This window comes from Panthera leo, chromosome A1 (assembly GCF_018350215.1).
Source record: "Panthera leo isolate Ple1 chromosome A1, P.leo_Ple1_pat1.1, whole genome shotgun sequence".
Lineage (NCBI taxonomy): Eukaryota > Metazoa > Chordata > Mammalia > Carnivora > Felidae > Panthera > Panthera leo.
In genome coordinates, this window is record NC_056679.1 from 75,743,328 (window position 1) to 75,766,171 (window position 22,844).

The window sequence follows — 22,844 nt, forward strand, 5'->3', positions numbered from 1 at the left end:
ATTAATGGTTTAGACAGAATGGACTAAAGTGCTGTTCTTTTTTTCCATTTTGAAACTTTTAAGAGTATTTTTTGCATTTTTAAATAAACTTTATTATTATTATTTTAGTTTTTGTTTATTTCTTTTGAGAGAGAAAGCAAGACAGTGCAAGTGGGGGAGGGGCAGAGAGAGAGGGAGACAAAGAATCCCAAGCAGGCTCCACACTGTCAGCATGGACAGAGCCCAACATGGGGCTCGAACTCACAAAATTGGGGGATCGTGACGGGAGCCAAAACCAAGAGTCGGACACTTAACTGACTGAGCCACCCAGGTGCCCCTAAGTAAACTTTATTCTTTAGGACAGTTTTACATTTACAAAGTAATTGAGAAGCTAGAACAGAGTTCCCATATATTCCACACTCTGTTTCTCCTATTATTAATACGTTATATTAGTATGATACATTTATTACAATTATAAACAAATATTGCTACACTATTATTTTTTCTTTCTTTCTTTTTTCAGTAGGCTCCAGGACCAGCATGGGGCCCCACGGGGACTTGAACTCACAACCCTGAGATCAAGATTGAAGCTGAGATCGAGAGTTGGACACTTAACTGACTGAGCCACTCAGGAGCCCCACTGCTACATTATTTTTCACTGAAGCCCATATTTTATTCTGATTGCCTTAATTTTTACCTAATGCCCTTCTTCTGTTCTGGGATCCCATCCAGGATACCACCTTACATTAGTCACCACTGGCTCCTTAGACAGTTTCTCGGACTTATCTTCATTTTTAATGACTTTAACTGTTTTGATGAACACTGGTGAGATACCTTATAGTTTATCCTTCAACTAGGCTTTATCTGATTTTTCCCCATGATTAGACAGAGGTTATGTGTTTTGGGGAGACAGAAGAGAGAGGTAGTCTGCTATTTTTCTCATATCATATCAAGGATACTTGGTGCTGACCTTGATCACTTGGCTGAGATAGTGTTTGTCAGGTTTCTTGACTGTACAAGTCACTCATTCTTAAAACCCCTTTCCATCATGAGCTCCCTGGAAGGAAGCACTGTGAATTGCATACCCTCAGGAAGCCATGCTCCCCACTCCTTGAGGTGGGGGGGGGGGGAATATCTACACAAATTATTTGCAATTTCTTCTGCATGGTGATTTGTCTCTTCTTCCCCATTTATTAATTTACTCCACCATTTATTTATAGCCATGCGGGCTCATGCATATTTATGTTATTCTTTGGGTTATAATCTAATGCTATTTTGGTTACTTTGCTGCTCACATTATTCCAATTTGGCCGTGTAGCCCTTCCAGTTTGCTTTTGTGTCCGTATGACATCCCCCACGACTGTGAGTTTGGATTATTTCTCTTGAGGACTTTTATACCTCCTGACACTTCAGGAGGCTCCAGGATCATCTTGTATTTTCCTTCCCAAGTACTAAAATCAGCCATTGCTCCCAGGATCACTGTCTTCTTTCCTTAGAGAATGGAATTAGTGAGCCATTCTGGGTGCTGGGTGAGCTCACTGTGTCAATGCCATGGATTCTAGTCCCTGTTAGCCAGCGGAGCAAGGAAACATACCCCTGTGTACTAGCCTGTGTATGGCCGCACATCTACAGATATCTCTATATGTAGTCAAGTGATCTATATCAAGCTAAATATGAGTTCATATTAATGATGTCTTCAACTCTAACCTATGACTACACAGATCCTTCTAGATCCTTCTAGACTTTTCCCGTTGGCCAGTGCTATTTTAAAATGGTTGTTGTTTTGTTTTGTTTTGTTTTGTTTTGTTTTTGAGAGGCACAGGGGAAGGGCAGAGAGAGAGAGAGAGAGAGAGAGAGAGAGAGGAGAATCCCCAGCAGGCTCCACACTGTCAGCACAGAGCCTGATACAGGGCTGGATCTCACAAACAATGAAACCATGACCTGAGCTGAAACCAAAAGTCAGACGCTCAACCGACTAAGCCACCCAGGCGCCCTGATGCCAGTGCTATATTAAAAAGGAACAGAAAAAATATTTTTTTAAATACCTGAAAGAAAAATAGAGATAGGGCTTGAGCCCCAAATTACTCCCAATGCATATTTAATTAACATGGGTAAATTTATTTTTTTTTATTTTTTTTATGTTTACTTATTTTTGAGAGAAAGAGAGGGAGAGACAGGGTGTGAGTGAGAAAGGGGCAGAGAGAGAAGGAGACACAGAATCCAAAGCACGACCCAGGCTCTGAGCTGTCAGCACAGAGCCCAATGCGGGGCTTGAACTCACCAACAGTGAAATCGTGACCTGAGCCAAAGTCAGACGCTTAACCAACTGAGCCACCCAGGTGCCCTGACATGGGGACATTTATTTAGACAGAGGTTAATATTAGCCCAATTTGCATGTAGGCCAATATTGTACATGGAACTTTGTATAGAAGCAGGCAACATGGATGTCTTCAAGGTATACTTTGATATTTACCACTACCCTGGCTATTTATAATTTTTGAAATCTCATCGTTTGAGAGACAACTACTTTTTAAGTATCCTTTGTCCTTATGAGCTCTCTGTGAAAATGACAACAGACCTAAGGAATATCACACAATCTATTAACAGTTTCATAAGCAAGGAGCATTCAGAATTCTCATGCTCAACCTTCACCAGCACTTAGTTGATAGCTGGGCAAAGAATTAGGAATACCAAAGAACTGACTGAGTTTGGAGTATAGCAAGGATAAAAATAGAGATGAAGAATGCCTTGTGATCTCATGCGATGTCAGACTTCAGTGCCCAAAAGGCAACATGAAGCCACTAGGAAGAACTTGGGATCGACAGAAGCTTGGGCGAAGAGAGGATTTCTCAAAAAGGGTCTTACAGCCTAAACGTCTCCATTTCTATTAATATTGGTGAGATGGATTATTCATTTAAAATCACTCGGTGCAGTGAATTTTTCTTACATGAATTAAACATTATTCAATGATTGAGAACATTATTTGAGTTCCCAAAAAAAGGTACAATAATTTCTGTGATATAATTATTACCCACAATTATTTATTAGTCTTTACCATCAATAAAGGATATAAAGATTTACACTATCAAATGCGCTTTAGTTAATATTTAAACAGTCCCCATCTTTTGAAAAACACAGATGATGAGGCCCTCGGTGGAATCCCGGTGTTCTCAAGAGGGGCTGCCTGCCCCTCCATCCCAGGCCTGGGACACGGGAGTCACTTCCTCAAGCAGGCAAGAGGAGAGAAGAGCTGTCAGCGCTCCCTAGAATGAACATTCCTCTCTTTGATAACTACCCATGAAAAGGGAGAGTTGGAAGAAGTCAATGAAGGCTGTCCCCAGGAGGAGAAAGCCGAAATCCAGTTTGTTGCCCTATTTGGGAATTCATGAAAGAGTCAACTCAGGGCAACTGGCCTCCATCCATTCCTTCCAAATATATGTTTTCCCTGCCCTCCCCAACTCATCTGCGTCCTCTGGATGTCTCTTAGCCCCCTGACCCGTTTCTCTGCACTTTGGTGGGTATTTTCAGGCACACCTGCTTCTGTGAATGAGGACCGAAGACAGGAAGAGGAAAACAACAATCCCCAAACCCTGAGTACTTTCCGATTCTTCCTATTCCCTGTCTTATCTATATGACGGGAAAGAAAACCCAAATTCGTTTGCCAGGCGTGACCGGAACCAAAAGTACAGCCGAGTCACAGAAGGCTGGCAGAAAGCAGATCATTGAGAGCACAGGTTCGGGAAGACCACACGAGACTGGGAAAGATCGTATATTGTGGGCACAGACGGGCAAGAATTTGAGGCTAGAGAACATATTATTTATTAGCGTGGTGTGCAGACAGCCCGTATCAATCATCACTTGAGATGTTTATAAAAATGCAGGTTCTGGGGCCACCTACTGACTCACTGAACCAAACTGCTATCATAAATGTAGGGAATTGGCATTTTTAACAATATGTTAAGGTTTGAGAATCACAGTTGCAGAGATTAGAAGGCTCAAAAGGCTTTTCCAGGAAATCTATGGATTCAAAAAAAAAAAATTTATACAGTTACCACAGATGGAAAAAATGTAGCTATTTAGGAACCCTGGTCTAAGGTAGAGATAAACTGGTGCCAGTGAAGGATGGTGTATCTTCCCCTTCTGACCAGATGTGAGCCTCTACACTCAGGACTTAGCAGATTCTCTCAAGGGCTCAGAGTCCTAAGGTCAGGACCTGCCCTCTCCCGAAACAGGGGCAGGAATGTTGGAATTCACTTCTCTTTAAGAAAATGAATTTCCTTCCAATTTGGGGATCTAAGGAGGGAGAGGGAGAGAGAGAGAGGCAGGAAGGGAGAGTCCAGACGAAGGTTTTCAGATAAATGACCCCTGGACCTAAGATTTTTATTTTCTTCTGCGCTCACCCACACATTCTTTCGCTCACAGAATTCATAGCTTCCTTTTCAGAGAAGCCGGTTAGGAGACAAGGACACATGAGGAGGGATTTTAGTGATGTTTTCTTGATGGTTTTTTGTTGTTGTTGTTGTTGTTGTTGTTGTTGTTGTTGTTGTTGTTTTTGTGTTGTTTTGTTTTGTTTTGTTTTGTGTTGATGTAATACCCCTGAGAAGTTTCCATTCCAGAGGACTCCTTCCCTCGGGGTCCGCAGAGTCCTGATGGAGAGTGGTGCTTTTGCGAAGACCCCTATCTTTGTTTATACTCTCAGCCCCGGGAAGGCAGACCCGAACAAAAGGCCTTCTGATTTCATTACCGCGTGTGCTTTGATCTTAGTGTGCCTGCCCCACCAGTGCCTGGCCATCATCCTCAGGCGGGCAGTCTGGGGGATCCCCACGCACGGTCTCTGCGGGACCCCCCTTCCACCAGGTTGCAGGGTCAGGGCTTTGAGCACAAAGACCCTGCTTCTTCCTACTCCGTTTTCCACACATACCATCCGTTCATTCCCAAGTACGCTTTACCTTGTCTTCTTCATTGATCTCGTGGCATAAAAACACACCCGATTCTATCATCATTGCACGACGCCTCAGGCTCGCTGTAACTCACCAGCACCTAGGTTTTACACTCCGCGTCACTCATGTGGCCGTATTGACTCTCCTGGGCTGTCGTTAGGGTAACTGTCATCATTATCTGCCTGCCATCTCAGGACCACCCTAGGCAATTAGCCAGGTCACTGGATCAAGGTTCACAGGCAAATGATTGATTATGATTCCTAAGTTACCTCTAACTGTCTGCACCGCTCAGGTGGAGAGGGTCCTATAGGACAGTGGAGGAACTGAGCATTATTAGAGAGCTCCTTGAGTCCCGGTCAACTCAGCTCACAGCTGGTCTGCCGAGACTGACCCAGGCTTCTAGAACATCCGCATCCCTCGCTGACCACACAGCCACGTAATCTGGGAAAGGCAAATCCGATGAAACGAACTGCCTGGACACGTCCCCTTCCGCAGGGCGATGTAATGACGCTCTGATGGCGCACGACTCACCGGAAGGGTGTGCCCGTAGTCAAAGGAGAGCTTTTCTACGAACACTCACGCTGATCGATGGTGTGTGTTGTTGCAAGCACAACATGCAAGGGGGAAGCGAGAGAGGTGGAACACACTCTCCAGAGCCACAGAGCTGATCAAAAGAAGGCGCATTTGACCTAGGCCTGAGTCTTGGTCAAGAGCACCTTCTTCCCCAAAATCAGACTCTTACCATCTCACTTTTGGGATAATTACACTACATATTCAAGGAATGAATCTCAAGCAAACTGAAAAATGTCCCCTGTACGCTAGACCATACCATGTATTTAGGCCAATAGTTGCCTCGTTCTAAATTAATTTAAAGATTTTTTTCTTCTCACGTATTCTCTAAATCCCAGATCTTTTTGCCCTGGTGTTTCCCCCTTGGGTGTTTCCATTTTGAGAATAGCAGAGAGGCAGTCACCAGAACATAATTATTAATTACCTTTAATAAAATGGGGGCGATGACCTCTATCCCAGGAGATGTGAGCGCGGGCAGGTGTGGGGCTTTTCAGGCAGTGAGCACAGGCTTGCAAGGAGCCCTCCCTATTTGTACCAGTCTGACCTTCCCCAGGAAGAAGAGTTTCTAGTTAATCCGCACACTCATCTGCTCAGTGACTTCCCTATAAACAATAAAACCACCTTAGCTTTCTGTTTACAAGCAAAAGCCACCTGCGGTCCTTGGTTGCCCAGATCTGATCGCCAGTTACATTAATCCTCGGAGCTTAAGACAGGAAGGGAAGTGGGGAGTCAGGAGAAAGGAATTCTGCAAATTGACTGAACATGAAAAGAACCAGGTTAATAAGAAGAGAGAGAGGGGAGAGGAGGGGTGGGAACCCCCCCTTGTCTGCTCTTTTCGGTTTCAATTTCAGTAAATAGGAGCATTATCTTCTCAGTAAATAGAAGCATTTCTGTTTCACGTCGTCTTTCCATTCTTTTCCACTTTTTGGCCCCATCGCACTGGTTTAACTTTAGATGCCAGGTGTAACATTTGGTCCCGAGATTGATTAAAGCAACCTCCAGGTCCCTGTGTTTTGTGCTCTCCTAGTTATTGTTAAGACTCCAGTTTTTGTGCAAAGTGAGCAGAATCATGCTGGGGTGTGTCTTCATCTTTGGAGCAGATATTCCTAGGAAACTGACTATGGCCCGTAAGGTTCTAGGGGCTCCTCTAAAGAGGAATATTAGCAGTCAATGCTGTGTGTTTTCCAGAACTATCTTTTGGGGGGAGTTTGGGGTGTTCCTATAAGAACCCTGTTCCTTATTTTAAGTTTATGTATGTATTTTGAGAGAAACATAGAACGAGCAGGAGAGAGGGAGAGAGAATCCTAAGCAGGCTCCATTTCGTCAGAGCAGAGCCCAACATAACATTGGTCCTGAAATTGATTAAAGGCTCAGTCTCCCAACCATGTGATCATAACTGGAGCTGAAATCCAGAGTCGGATGCTTAACCGACTGAGCCGCCCAGGTGCCCCCGGAAGTCTGTTTCTTATGTGTGAGCAGCAACTTCTCTCCACAAAATTTTACAACTTCCCTGAAATTAGTATGTGATCACAGGAAATACGCAGCCATGCCACTCAGTTAGTACAAGCAAATTCTTCTGAAATCCTATCCATTTCCGAAAAATGGAGAAAACATGGCAGCGATACTTAGCACACAGGGTTGCTCTGCTTTCCAAATGAGGTGAGATACACAAGAATGATCATATACTCCAAGACACTATACAACTGTATGGGTAGTGTGTGTGTGTGTGTGTGTGTGTGTGTGTGTGTGTTTATTCAATTGGTCATTAATTTAGCAGATACTAACCAAGTATCTGTATGTTACAGGCATGAGAGGAACTGCTGGGCTTTGCCATTAAGGACCTTATGCCTTGCTCAAAAATAGTGGGACAAGGAAAGAACATTCTTGTTGACCTCTAACTTCCCAGATTTCAAGAGCTTTGTATTAGTGGATCATTTAATCTTCCTGCCTCTATCACCAACATCATGTTGGCTCTGATTTATTGAGCACTCACTATGTACCAGGGGCTAAACCCAACACTTACGGTTAGCTTATGCAATCCTGGCAAACACGAGGGGTACATATCAGTGTCCCTCTCACAGATTAGAAGAAGGCTTCTCTAGAGGGTCACTTTCCCATAGGTCATAAGGACAGATTCCAACTCAAATGTGCCCCATTCTAAAACCCATGTACTCGGGGAACCCGGTTGGCTCAGTTGGTAGAGCATGCAACTCAGGGTTGTGAGTTTGAGCCCCTCATCGGGTGTAGAGATTACTTTAAAAAAATAAAATATTTAAAACTAAAATAAAATAAAACCGATTCTCGCAATCACCAGCCCAAATGGGCATCATGCGACTTGCAGATAACAAATCCAAGGTCATGGACATGAAGTAATAGTTTAAGGCTGCATAACACCAAACAGGACCAAAAGCTAAACCAGATTTCATTTATATGCAAAGCCCTGTTCTTTCTACCACACCGCTGGCCAGCACCCGGATGTCAAGACCCCAAGCCAGACTGAGCTGCAGAATGATAGCATTTCATTGAAGGAGAACATCTTTGAGACAGCCCTCAGAAAATGATTTCCTTTGTAACATTTTCTTTGTAAAGACTATAGGAAATCTTATATATAGCATTTAATTTCATTTCTCATTTTATTAACATGACCGAGGTTGTATTTTTTTTCCTTTTCTGTTATAACCTGCTGGTTTCGTAATCTGTATTATTTTATGATGCATCCCTTAATTTTTTTCCTATTATTTCACACTGGGTGTTTTAATAGGCTTTTAGAAAATTTCTGTTTCTTTCTAAAAAAAAAAAATCTTTCTTGGGAAAGGTTTTCTTTGGTGCATTTCCAGCTGAGGACTAGTCTCCCAAGCTATATCAAAGGTTGGCAGTTGTTCTCTCCTCTAGGTCTATGGAGATGAGCTTTTAATATTTATTTCTCAGGGCTGTTTTCTCTGTTTATATCCTGCTGTTGAAACGAGCAGTTCAATAAACTCCTTAATGAAGGTGGTTGAACCATTTCCTTTTGCTTTTACTTCTATTGCTTTTGAGATGACAGTGTGGTGAACATTCTCGGTGCTTTTAAAACTTTCTGTGAACTTGGAATGCGCTAATAAATAATCCCCAAATCATTAATTGGTGTAAAGAATCACTGAGTTTGGAATTATAATGTTTTCCACAAACAAGCATGCTTCCAAGCTTAGATTATCTCTAAAATAAATTCTCCTACAATGCAATCTCCATAAGGCTTTGTGATAAAGGCTACATCTGGCATTAAAGCTCATTACATATTGTATTCCAATGTAATATAGAGCTCAGATCCTGTGACATTAAAGCAGTACTACAGCAAAAGAAAATTGTTAGAGGCAGAGAAGAAGATTTCCCAGAATCCTGAGCGAGTCCTGCTACACCATGAGTTTGATTCCTAATTATTTTTATTAGATTCTGCGGTGGATTTCAAATAGGTTAAAGTGCTTTTCAGAATGTAGGCTCTGACAAAGTCGAAACTATATGTTGCCTCGTGTCTCACATCAACTAATAGATGTTTACTGCATATTTAATACCACCAATGAGTAATCTAGTCCCCGGAAATAAACTTCCCAGACTTCAGAGAACAGCTTATTCTTTAAGAAACAAGAATAAGGAGCTCCTGGGTTGCTCAGTGGGTTGACCATCCGACTCTTGATTTCTGCTCAAGTCCTGATCCTGGGGTGGGGATCAAGCCCTATATCACCTCCACGCTGAGTGTGCAGCTTGCTTGAGATTCTCTCTCTCTCTCTCTCTCTCTCTCTCTCTCTCTGTCCCTCTCCCTCCCTCACTTTCTCTCTCTAAAAGAAAAACAAGAGGGGCCCCTGGGTGGCTCCATGGGTTAAGCATCTGACTTCCGGCTCAGGTCATGATCTCACAGCTCCTGGGTTCGATTCCCCACATCAGGCTCTGTGTTGACAGCTCGGAGCCTGGAGCCTGCTTCGGATTCTGTGTCTCCCTTTCTCTCTGCCCTTCCCCCGCTCATGCTCTGATTCTCTTTCAAAAGTAAATAATCATTAAAAAATTTTTTTGAAAGAACACAAAACAAGACTAAGGTAACCATTTTTTTCCAACAATGATATCCTACTGTCTTGAAAATAGACAAGTTATCTCCTCAAAGGTAGGTAATTATTCACCAGATTGGAATTATTCACAGGGAATAGTCATGCTAGGTTATCTCATCTCCCTATCTATCCAACTGTGTCACAAAAGATAAAGAGATCTACCACCTATTTCTATCTATCTAGATCTATCTATCTATCTCTCTATCATCACTGACTTGAAGGGAGGACTTCATCCAATTGATAAGTTACTGGTGTATTATGTCAACATTATTTGAGCACATACAACATATGATGACTACAAGACGAATTCCAAGAGATCCAAAACATAGATATACATAAGGATTAAAAAAAAACCTCTTTCACTTGCTTAAAACATACATCTAACATGCATTATAAGAGAATAACACTAAAACAATGGCTAAAAAGGAAAGATAATGTGGTTTGTGTTTTTAAGGCTGGTGAAGTGAAACCATGAGAGTGGAGAAGGAGCAAAGAAGACTGTAACTGGCTGTGATCAATGAACTTGTAAACACCGCTGCACTCGGACCCGCTAAAGACAAGGTTTGAAAGCAGTAACAACAGGAAAGTCAAGTACACAGACCAACCCTCAGAGGTGGGATGAATGCAGGTTGTCGGGATCAACTTCTTCTGAGGTCCAGACCTGTACTTGCTCCCAGAGCTGGACTTGGAAGGTGAGTTAGTGCCCCTGCTCTGAGCTGCTCTGAGACTGGGGCTGTTCACCTATATACTCTCTTCTCGCCAGTTCTCAAACTGGACATGAGGAGGACTGAGCTCCTACAAGTCCTGTCATTCTCAGGCTGGACTCGGTTGAACAGGGGAAGGTGTCCTTCCTTTGTTCCTTTCCTGCCTGGCTTTCCTGCTATAGAGGGTAATACAGCCAAGGAGGGGACTGGTCTTCGGTAAGGGATGAAGAAGAAATTTCTGGACACTCCTATGAAGATTCAGTCTTCAATTCCAGAAACTTTCAGGTCTTCTGTGACTATCTTTCTCTAGTCCCCCCCCCCCCCCATCAATTTGTCCTGAAGGGTGTCTCTCTAATTTCCCACAACTTCTTTTATTCGAGTTGCTCGGCCCTGGGCTCAATGTCCACCACACCCCAGACCCCCCATATGGATGGCCATCTATTCTCCTCACTGAGGCCAGGATCCCCTACCCAAGTCCAAATTCACACAAGTAATTATTATGATTAAAGGTTCCTCCTTAATGATTCCCCTCATTCCACAGAGATTAACATAATTGTCAAGAGTAATTGTTTTTATTCAGACTGAGTCATGCAACCCTAGCACGGTCACTAAATCTTTCCATTCCTCACCTGTAAAATGGAAACAATTCATTCACTCACTTACTCATTTAGAAATATTTCCTGAGATCCTACTGTAAGGCAGATGTTGCTCTATTCATGAGGGACACATCAATGAGCTAGACCCATGCCCGCAAAGCGTATGTTCTCATGGGTTCCAAAGAGAACAGAGATGAGCCTTTTGCCCTGGAGGGACTCAAAGCTACCATAGGAACTAACAAGATATGTCATTATCTAGGTAAACCAGAACAATTTAAAATGCATAAAATCTCTTCCATACTCAATATTTGCCCAAAGAAGTTATGAATTCTGCATGTAAATAGGGTAAAGATGTACAAAAGAATCTGAGTGCGCTTAAACCCCCCTGGTGGAAACCCAGCTCACCTCGGGAGAAACTGAGAGTAACTAGCTCATAAAGTTGTTGAATCAAGTCATTAACGACACGTTCCGTGCAAGGCGCCCAGCACGGAGTTTGACGCACAGTAAGAATTCACTAAATCTTAATCGGGACTAGAGCACTTCTTCAACCTGATTTCAGCCTACCTTGCGAACCCCATCCTCAGCTAACTGACCCTACCTCTCTCCCCCACGAAACCACCAGCCCAGACTCAGGGGATCCGAGGCTGCCTGGCCCTGCCATGTCTTTCATATTCTGCTCCTTACTTACGCTTTCTACCCTCTGCTCAACAGAAGCCTCAAAACGAGGAGAATTTTACTTGCTGGGGGGGGGGACACCCTTATAAGGAGCTTGCAAATCGGAACAGTAAAACCATTTTTATATTGGATGAAACTGAATGGTTCAGAATTCGATTTTCATTCATGCTGCTGATGGGCACAGAAGATGGTAATAGAAAAGCAGCCAGACACCTGTTTTGTTTGCCTCATACAGAGCTTTACAACATTCCGTGTGAATGCCTTCACGTGGGGTGAGTGTTTTCCATTCAGCCAACCTCCTCCCTCCCCCCTGGATCTTTGGTTTTATTCCTAGAAATCTGTGCTCATTAAATTTCCTCCTGTCCCCTGTGGTCATATAAGCTCGCCCATCTCTGATATAGTTTGATAAATGATAACCCTCTCACAGCCAATATATTTGGTTAAACAAAATGGTACCATTTCTGTTTGCCAAGACTTATCCAACACAGAATAGAAACCCAGAGAGTGTGGTCTGGACTTGTTTAAATTTAGACTTGCTAGAAATACCAGTAGGTATGTCTAACGAGATGCTCAGTCCTCTTGCTGTCCATGCCATACAAAGGGGAGTCTTACCAAATTTTAGACTCGGGTCAAGTTTTTTGAAGGAAAATTGATTTCCAAGAATCAAGCAAGAAATACAACTGCGGCATAATACACTAGATTCTTATTCCCATTGCAAATAATACCGTAAAGCCTAAAACCTCCCTGTAACATCTTGGATAACAATGAAAAACATATCTAAGTACAAAGAGAAACATTTTCTAAATGATCCTGTTTTCAAATACACAGTATAAAGCTAGTATACCAGAGAGGGATTCCCTGGGAGGGCTATTTTGGGGGTTTGATCATAAAGCTTCCAGGTGCCCTCAAATTATATTAGACATTTTATATCATTTATAACAAAAGATAAAAATAATCACATTGCTGGAAGGGACTCTGCATCTTGAATTCAATGACACCAGAAACTTCTAGAAAGTGAGATCTCTTGGGGCGCCTGGGTGGCTCAGTTGGTTAAGCATCCGACTTCAGCTCAGGTCACGATCTCGCGGTCTGTGAGTTCAAGCCCCGCGCCGGGCTCTGGGCTGATGGCTCAGAGCCTGGAGCCTGCTTCCGATTCTGTGTCTCCCTCTCTCTCTGCCCCTCCCCCATTCATGCTCTGTCTCTCTCTGTCTCAAAAATAAATAAACGTTAAAAAAAAAAATTTAAAAAAAAAAAAAAAAAGAAAGTGAGATCTCAGAAATCCCAAATTGGAATTTAAGTCCATGCTACTGAAAGGAGATTGGAACCAGTTTGTGAACAGTTCGTGGTACAATTGCAATGAAATAAGGGTAGAAAGTGAAACATTTCAAAAAATTTATGGCAATTTGACTTTGCTGTAACACTATATTGTATTTTACTAAAATAAGGGTCCTTTATGGGCTGGAAATTGAAAAAATGAACACAGAACTTGGCCCTTCTCCACAGATGGTGTGAAAGTTCCTCTTGGAGCTGATAACAACCTGTTAGTGTCTAGTGTGGCAGATTTCCCGAGCACAGGGGTTTGATATCAGGTAGACGTGGGGTCACTTCTGGTTCTGCCTCTCCAGGCTGTGTGTCCTGAGGGTGCTCATTTCGCCGAGACTCAGTCGACCCTGCAAATGGAGGGTGGAAACGGTCCACACTTTAAGTGTTCCTTTGGGGGAATAAAAAGAGATAATGTTTATAAAGAAATTGGCGTATTTCCTGGGATGTTTTTCTAAAAAGCCTGTTACTGCCAGAGGAAAATGCAACGTTTAAACTTGAATTGCACCTACTGAGTATGTGAAGAACTTGCGGGGAAAAAAAAAATAAGTGTGTATCATTTCAGAGGATTGATTATAATGATCTAATAGTTGCACATGCATGTGAGATTGCCTATCAAACACATACTGTAACATCTAGCACTGAACGCACAATTAAATCATTCTAACACAAATACTGCTCTCTGGGTGAATCACATTTGTAGGGTTGTTTTATAGGTCGAATGCTCATCTTTTTCCTTTTTTTCTTGGCCACAAAGATAAATATAATGTGCGTATATATGTACATACATATATATGCACAGATATGCAGCTCCCATGTATATTTCTGGCCATTCTTGGTCAGATCAATATCCCCTGTGCAATTTTTAAAGCAAGCATCTTGGGCTGCAATAGGTAATTTTCCTTGTCCATTCCAACTTTCATATTTCTCGCTAGACCCGTCCGCAAGTGTGTTTTATGGCACCATTACCTAGTCCCCTTAGTGAGACGGATGGCTTTCCTTGGGCAATTGAAGCAAGGTTACCCATTTGTATCATCCATGAGTCAAACCCTCCGATTCTACGCGTATGGCCAGATCTGCCTCCAGAAGCTTCGTGCAGCCTCTCTGAGCCCTTCTAACCAATGGAAACTCTGTCTCATGCGATGAGAAGAACAATCACAAACATTTGTGTTTTACTTGGAACATCCAATGTGTGTTCATATACATGTTTTATTTCCTCCTCACAACCCAGTGAAATGAGATGACTGGTCTTCTCAGAACCCAGCTTCTGGAAGAGTTCTACAAGTTCCAAGACAAGAGGAACTTAGCTATTAGTGTCCATATATTAGTCGCAGATGCCTTTGGACCAAAGAGTCATCAAGGTGACAACGGCTGGATATTTCTTTTATAATAGATTGCTTTCTGCCGAAAGACATTATGTACTCCAGAACACTAAGCCACATGCACTTCTCTTAATTCTATATTATATTTGATTACCGGATTTTCTTTTAATGAAACATTCATAATCATTTCCTTTACAGCAGCAATGTTCTCGGTTCCAGGAAAAATAAAGATTCATTAAATTATCAAATGCCAGTAATCATTTCATTTAAGCCGGCAATGCCACATACACATAAATACCCAGAAAATATGCTTTAAGTGATCAACAAGGCTGTTTTACTGCGGGAGATAAGCAGAGGATACAGGCACAAAGCAGAAGTGTGCTTTGCCTATGAAATTTTCTAGATAATGAAATCGAAGTGAAAAAGGAATGGATAGGCGATTATTTATGGAGTTTGTCTAAAACTGAACTATTTTGCAGTTCACACAAAAGCTGACGCTTGATGTACTTTCCTCCAGTGGATAAAAAACAAGCAAGTAGCAGAGTCAGGCCCGCACCAAGGTTCCAGACTCTGGACACCATTTTCTTCCCACCCCTCTGCCAGGCAGCCAGTGATGCTGTATTCATGACCTAATCCCCCCATCTTGCCAGCACGTCCCACGTGTAATCCAGCGCCGTCTACCTAGGATCACTGGTGTGTTGAACTATAGAATCTGAAAAGCCTAAGATTGTGTTTGCTACGGTTGGGATTTAAGCCTGTCTGAATATGCCACTTTCTGGCCAAACAAACCAAACCCAAACTGAGGGAAATCTGCCAAGACAAACTTTCAAACCCCAAGTTTAAAAACATTGGAATTACTGTCGTGTAGCACTCCAATGTAAATGTTGTCACGTTGGGCCAGACCGTCGGTTTTAGCAGAGGCCAGAACTATGGGAAGGGTGGATGGAAAATTGTTTCTGGTGTCATTGACTCGTTCTTGTTGACAATGGCAGAGAACGTGACTTACTCGGCACACTATTACTTCTCTTCTTCCTCCTTAACAAAACCCTGAATTTTAGTTGGACACATCGTTTCCTACCCAAGGGACTATAATTCCCAGGGGACTTCTTCCATATTAACCCACACCGCTTTGATTTGAACCCCATCACTTCTGGACCAAATTGATGCGACAGACTTCCAACTATTTTCCCTGCCCCCTATCCTGCCCACCTATGTATTGTTTTTCACATCACTGAGAGTGCTCTGGACAAAATCCACATCCAATCCGACTTGTCCCCTGCTCAAAATTCCTTAAAGCTCTTTATGACTTAGAATACTATAAGGCTAACTCCTTAACTTGGCACACAGGGCCGACACATGTCAGACCGTGGCCATCTTTTCAGCTCCCTCCTTTGTCATCGTCCCCTAATATATGCTATGCCATGGCAGTAATGTCTTAAATAGTGTCTTACTTGAACCTTCCCAAAAGACCAAACCCCCCAAAACTGTTATTCTTTAGTTTTTGTAGAAACATTTACTCATTGTTTTTGAAACATGGAAGCATCTACTGACCTTCCCCCTTTTCCTGGGTGGAAGCCAATATTCTCTGCTATGTTCTCAAAAAGTATTCTATACATTTCTTTTTTTTTATATATAGCTTTTATAACAGCTTCTTTATAGCTGATTATTTCCAAAAGCTATATGTGTCCTTCTTGGTTCATCCTTATGGCTCGGGGCCTTCTGGAGATTCTCAAGACAATGTGGGCAGTCGATATACATTTAATTACTTAATGGTAACAGACAGTGGGTGACTTGGGTGAGCTGTTGGTAATTTTTACACTACTAATGTAAATTTCTTATGTCTTCCCTAGGAATAGGAGATTCACTGAGGGTGCCAAGACATAGCAAAGGCCTCCTGTAACTGCATGCCCCGAGTTAAGATCCTGGACATAAATCCCTTTTTGGATGGAACTTGGAACTGAGCCATGTAATGTTCTTAAGATTGAGACAGACTGGGATAGAGACTCCGTGGTCTGTGTTATTAGCTTAATTATCTTAACCGATACTCAGAATACTTCTGCAAATAGATGGTCTTATTATTCTAATTTCATCATTTTTGAAATATCTTTTATGTACTCGTGGTCAGTCATTAGCCGAGATTTACCACGTGCAGATTCCCAAATTTTCTGCATGGGAACAACCCTTGAACTGATGCAGTTGTTATCTTTAAAGGCAAGTTTTCCTCTCTTCCAACTGTGTTTTCACATATCTGTTCTAACATCCGTTGGAAATCCTTGACCTGCTCCACAGGGCATCTGGTAATTTAATGACAAGACATAGATCCAGTGGAAAGTCACAACCTGATATTACCAGGTTTTCCTAATCAGCATCTATATTACACCAGTTATGTTCAAAGCCACAACTAGAACATCCCAAAAGTAGGTACCGTAGCCATACATCTGTTTCTTGCTTTTCCTTTCTCCACGATGTACAGAAATTCCAAAGAGAGAGAAGCCTACCAGTTCTCCATAAATCCACCTTCTTACTCAGATACATGTCTCGAATTCATTGTCAAGGTTGAAGTGAGAAAAAAGTTAACTTTTTATCCTAAGATATTTGATAACATTTATTCCAATCACAGGTTCATATAGAGCACAAGTAACCACATCAAATGGTATTATGTCATTTGGAAGGTCATGCTCCTAGTTAAAACGATCTTGCTCATTGTTTTGACACTATATCTAAAAGTTTATCATAATATCTTTATTCCAATGTGGTAAGACTTTTCAATCTTGAATTCATTTCCTTCAAAAATAACTAGTTGTCCTTTAAGTATTAAACCATTCACTGTTACTAGTATTTGAATTGGGCGTTAGTTCTTTGGTCACTTTACACAGTGGTCACAGATTAGATCAAAGCAGGGAAGAGTGGTTCAGAGATACCCAGATAGAAGCAAGGGTAACAGACCTACGTATGACACCACAATTAGGTACCCATGTTGCTTCTAGAATGAAAGGAATGATAACAAGATTTATTGTCTATTTCAGGCCAGGCACGATTCTTGGCAATGTATATATGTTACTCATTTAATTCAACATCCTAGCAGTAAGTGCATTCTCCTGATTTCATAAAGGAGTTGCCTTGGGCGTTAGATGTTTAAATATCTTGTCCACGGTCACAGAGGTAGTATGAGCATTGGTACCAGAATTCAACTTGGCAATACTGGAATCTGAAACAGATGCTTTTTGCTAAGGTCTGTGGGGTCCCTCGATAAGGTGTAAGCAGATTCCAGCACTCAGAACATCCCATCACACCCCAACTATTTTATAAAGCAGAGATAGTCATGCCTTCTTTTTCCCTTCAACAGATACCTATTAAGTACCTACTGTAAGCCAGCCCCTTTATAAGTTGCTAGATATAAACAATACTGAAAAGCACATTTTCTTACCAAGTTTACATAATAGTAGGAGTGCCTTGGTTTTATTTGTTATGCTTTCTGCTCGTTCTATAAATATTTCCAATATTGACAAAAATACGCCACATTGTGTACTCTCTTGTATGCATATTTGAATACACACACACACACACACACACACACACACACATATTCCACAAACTGTAAACAACTAAAAGGTACTTGTGTTTAATTTTTTTAAAAAAATTCTGTGGAAAAGCCATGAAGAGACTACATACTGGCCAATTGAACTGAGAATATCAACTAAACTGCTAGCACCCACAGAGTGTAGCGTGAGTGTTGAGTTTTCAAACCTGTTAAATAACGCAGCTCTTGATACATGCTGAATACCTGTTTGAGTATACACACTTATAGATGTTTGAGCTGACTCACCAATGGATTTAAGGTGTTTATATTATTTTTTAAATTTTTTATTAAGTTTTATTATTTATTTTTGAGAGAGGCGGTGGGGACAGAGGATCTGAAGCGGGCTCCGCTCTGACAGCAGACAGCCCGACGCGGGGCTCCAACCCACAAACTGGGAGGTCGTGACCTGAGCCAAAGTCAGACACTTAACCAACGGAGCCACCCAGGCACCCCTGGATTTAAGGTGTTTTTAAAGTTAGTGAACAAATATCCCATGTCACAGTTGCAAATGACCAAATATATGTCTACCTCTACTATGGTTGCGATCGTTGAATGTATCAAAGTTTAATGATTTTTCCAACTTAGATGTAATTTTTCTTGAACAGCAGGAATTATGATGATGACAGTTTATCTCCAATTCACATTTCCCAAATGTTAGTGTTTTGGGGTTTTTTGAAAGAACGTAGAGCACCAAATTCATGCAAAGCTACCACTATCTGAATGAGAAATAAATGGTTTTATTGAAGTTAATATTTCTACTGATCTGTGTAACTCCCTTGTGTTTATCCCGTCATCCATTATAGTGACTGGAATAAAGAATAAGAAAGTAGTATTAAGACTAGGAAATCAACCTCAAAAATTAATTTTTTCAAATTTTAGAAAACTAAAAGCATTTACATATTTTAATTTTATCCTTTTCTGATTTGCATTGAAAATGTTGACAACTACAAACATGTCCTGTCTCTAAGAGGTCAAATATTCCAGCAAGTGTTTCCAATAAAGCATGCTACATACATATCCATAAAATGATTATAGTGGATACACAGAAAGCTAATGGCCACACCTGTAAACAGGTAAGCACTTGCAGCACACCATTTATTGGGCTCAGGTTTATACTTTCATTAGCAATCTTGCCCATTGCCTTGTTTGTGGTCATACTCTTTTAGCTCCTGACTGTTGACTAGTTACAAGAAATTCAAGATGGAATTCCATATAAATCAAATTCCATACAAATTCACAGACCTGACATTTATTGGGGATGTCTCCACACCTGTAGTTTTTCTGTACATTAATAACAACTTTAAGTGGGGCCTCTGGTCTTACTTAAAGTAAAAAGAAAAGAAAAACATTGTCTTTAACCATAGATGCACAAATAGAAGTGTAAATAGTAAGAGTACAGTGACAACGAACATCTTACACATTGAAAATACAGGCAGAATCGTTTGGTCTTGAGAATGGAGGGAACAGGGGTTCATGCAGGTTCTAGGGCTAAAGCATGACATGATCCACGTGGTATTTACTTTAGCAAAGATTTGTCTGATGCATCGGGGAAAGTGGAAAAGCAACAGGGGCTCAGGCATCATTAGGTGGCGCTTAGTGTGACAAAAGAGATGAGGCTGTGTAGAGATATTTAGTCATTAGAGATGGATGTGAAGCTTTCATATGCACCGTATTCTTGGAAGACAACAATCTTCACACAGTGGTGCGTGTTGGGCTCAGAGAGACACTCGTCAAACACATACTGCCTTCATTTTATTTGAGACTGAAAAAGAATAATAATCCTTAAGATGTTCCACATGTTTTTTTCAAAAGCTCTTGTAGCTAAGCCAATAAACCAATTAGATCAGCCTAAACAAATTCTTACCGTTTTGAGAATTTCCTGTACCTTATGCATGTGTAAACATTTAAGCCATTATAAACATTGCAAGAGCAGAGAAACACAGTTCAGGCATCTGTTTGTTGAGTGAAGTTCTCCCAATTTTCTGTTTCCACGAGTTTCATAAAAATTCTCCTGGAGAAGTATCAGTAGATGAAAACAAACAAACTAATCCAAACAACTGTGGATCTACCATGTGGACAGTAAATTGTTATAAGCACTGTAATTCCATGATTTATTAGTCCTAGATGTCCATTACTGTGGTATAGCTTACTCTGAGGGTGCACTACGAAAGAGAAAGAACCAATTTTCGTAGGAAATAATTCTAAGTATGCAAACACACACACTTATGTATACACCTTCACAAGTCTTATAAAAGAAATACTTAATTAAAGGGTGTTCTCTCTAATAGAGAGAAATCAACCCATCCATATTGCTTTGAATTAAGCACCTAAAGTCATTAAAAAAAATAACAACAACAACTACAACAACCCTTCTATTTGTTCTGTGATCTACATTTTACTAAGTATTACTACATACATATTTGGTCATGATGATAGTGACCAGGATGAGTATTTCTGTCTTGGCCAGGACAATGACTTGGGTTCCCAATAGAAATAGTTTAAAGGGTACACTATAGACAAATACGCACTATTTGTTAACATGGGACCTTAACTTTCAAGCATTCTGCTCAACTCCCCTCCGTGACCTCCCCCACACGACCTCCATTGTCCCCAGCCAGATTCAGGGTCTAAGGCATCACACTGAACATATAACATTGTCTTGAAGCCTTGTTTTTATCCTAAACATTTGTATGTGAATTTCAAATATTCTGCCTTCATGTGTCCATATTCATCATGATATAAATGGTTCTCCCCTGCCTTGAAATCTTTCGGGAAAATGTAGCATGTTGCTCATGTGGCTTTGAGTAGACCAGCATACGATGTCACATATGGCCAGCTTAATTGGAGAAGCACTTCTATAATGCTGAACTATCAGACCCCAATGGACTGAAGTAGGTGCAGAAAGAGTATTCAGCCCCAAATATCCATCTCTCTGCCTGTTACCTTGGTACCCACTTATCCTTCTGGTAGGGGTGGGGAAAATATTAGGAGGCAACCGTCAAAGGGAAGAGATCCTGGTCCTTTTAGTGCACCGTGCAAACGGACCTCCCAGGGAGAGGAGAACAGAATAATGCAATCCAAAAGGAGGAGCCAAGAGGAGACACGCAAAAAGAAGAACAGAGAGTTGACCTACTGTGGCAACAAAAAAACCTTTCGGTATTTCTACATTCTTAATTTTCAGGTCTCACTTCTTAGGGCTATCACCATTTGCATTTTTAATCCCGACCCATTAAAATGCTTCCCTGTGGGGACTAAATTGGACCCTTTTTCCTCCCAGAGGCTGGATTCTGACTACCATCATTCCCATACATTTTGAACTTTCTTCTGTCAACACCAGGAGCTTCACAATTAACCACAGATATTGTTTTCTACAAAAGGGAGATTGACACAATATGATATAGTCTTGTCTAAAACATTAGGAGATTAATTCTCCATCTTTGCCATTTCTTCTGCACATCAACCTGGGGTCAAGGGATAACTCAGCTCCTTAATGTCTTTTGATTTTCTCCTTTTGGGGGACATCTAGAAGTTACTGAATTGAATCAGGTCATTGCTTTAATATTTTTTACCAAAAGCCCCATTGTACGTTCTACCAAAAAACACCTTCTATTTATTTGTCATCTCCAGTCATGATCCTGTGCCACCAGATCCATTAAACAGGTTATGTGATGCATAGCAGATGATAAAAAATACCTAATGCATGCCAGCCCCTGGGTGAGTGTCAGGGGTTAGGGTATCCAGGAGGGGGCTGGGCCAAAGGAGCTGCGCTTGGGCCACCTGGAGCCTCTGCTGTGCATCCCCAGGCCCCAGACCCTGGCCCTGTGTCCCGCAGACATGCAGGGCCGGGGTCATGCAGAGACACAAGAGGGACAGACAGGTGCCTATCCCACTGTACTGTGCCCATGGCACCTGCAATGGACTGAGTTGGGCCCAGCCTTTCCCCCTGTGCCAGACACCTCGTTGGGGGGCTCCAGACCCTCCCTGTGTGGCCTAGCCCAGTCTGCCCCAGTCTCGCCGACCTCAGCCCCATGTCCTGCCACCTGCTGGCTCTGGAGTCAGCACCGGGTATCAGCAGAAGCCCAGTGATGCCCCAGAATGGGAGACAAGCCAATCTGTGGGCAGACTAGAACCAGCTCTATTCAACATTATCACTAGTTATTTGATAACAACAGAACTCTACTAGGTGCGATTTATATCTATTTTTATTTTTTTTTTATTTTAGGTAGAGAGTGGGAGCAGGGTAGAGGGGCAGGGGGAGAGAAAGAATCTTCAGTAAGTTCCATGCTTAGCGCAGAGTCCAACAGAAGGGCTGGATCCCATGACCCTGGGACCGTGACCTGAGTGGAAATCAAGAGTCCCACACTCAGCCTACCGCGTTACCCAGGTGCCCCTAGGTGCAGTTATATTGATGGTCATGCCTTATTATGGGAAGGACAGCAATTCCATTGGAAAGCTGCCATTGTGGAAAAGTTGTCCAGCCTTCTGTTCCAGAAAATCCAGCATAGCAGCACCACACAGACCTGAGCCAGCCAGCCAGCCACGTTGCCAGCATGGATGTGGACCATCTCAAGCCCAGTGAAGACCCCATCATGGGGTTCTGCCAGATGTTCCCACTGAAGAACTTCAATGGTGCGTGGGTTTGCTCCAATGGCATGTTCAGGCTTGCCCTGCACAACTTCGGCTGACCTCTTCCCAGCCCGGCACTCTTCTTATTTTCTCCTCCTCCTCTTCCCAACACTATGCACATGTCTCCAGATGATGGAATACCAGCCCCAAAGCAGCAGGGCAGAGGTGGGAGCGGGCTCAGGGCACAGCAGCGACAGGTATCCGCGTGGTGTTTGGATGCTAGATTAGTTGCATCTGACGAGTTTCCAGCATCTGCCTTGGAAAGACTGAAGTAATGCAAAAAGTTGTCTTGTGTTTATTTTTGTTTGAATCTACTGACAAGTTGCTCAGTAATCCAAAGACGTGAAGGGGAAAACATCTGCCTCGCCCCCAGACATTGATTTGTTCAGATGTTTCAATGCCCCATGATACAAAAAAAGCCATGAAATCTTTCTTTCAAAAAACCACACACACACA

The 22,844-nt window shown here is 42.0% G+C and overlaps 1 pseudogene; it reads left to right on the forward strand.

Moving 5' to 3' along the window:
* Positions 1 to 21,857: 21,857 nt before the first annotated feature.
* Positions 21,858 to 22,449, forward strand: LOC122199563 (annotated as a pseudogene).
* The last annotated feature ends 395 nt before the right edge of the window (positions 22,450 to 22,844 follow it).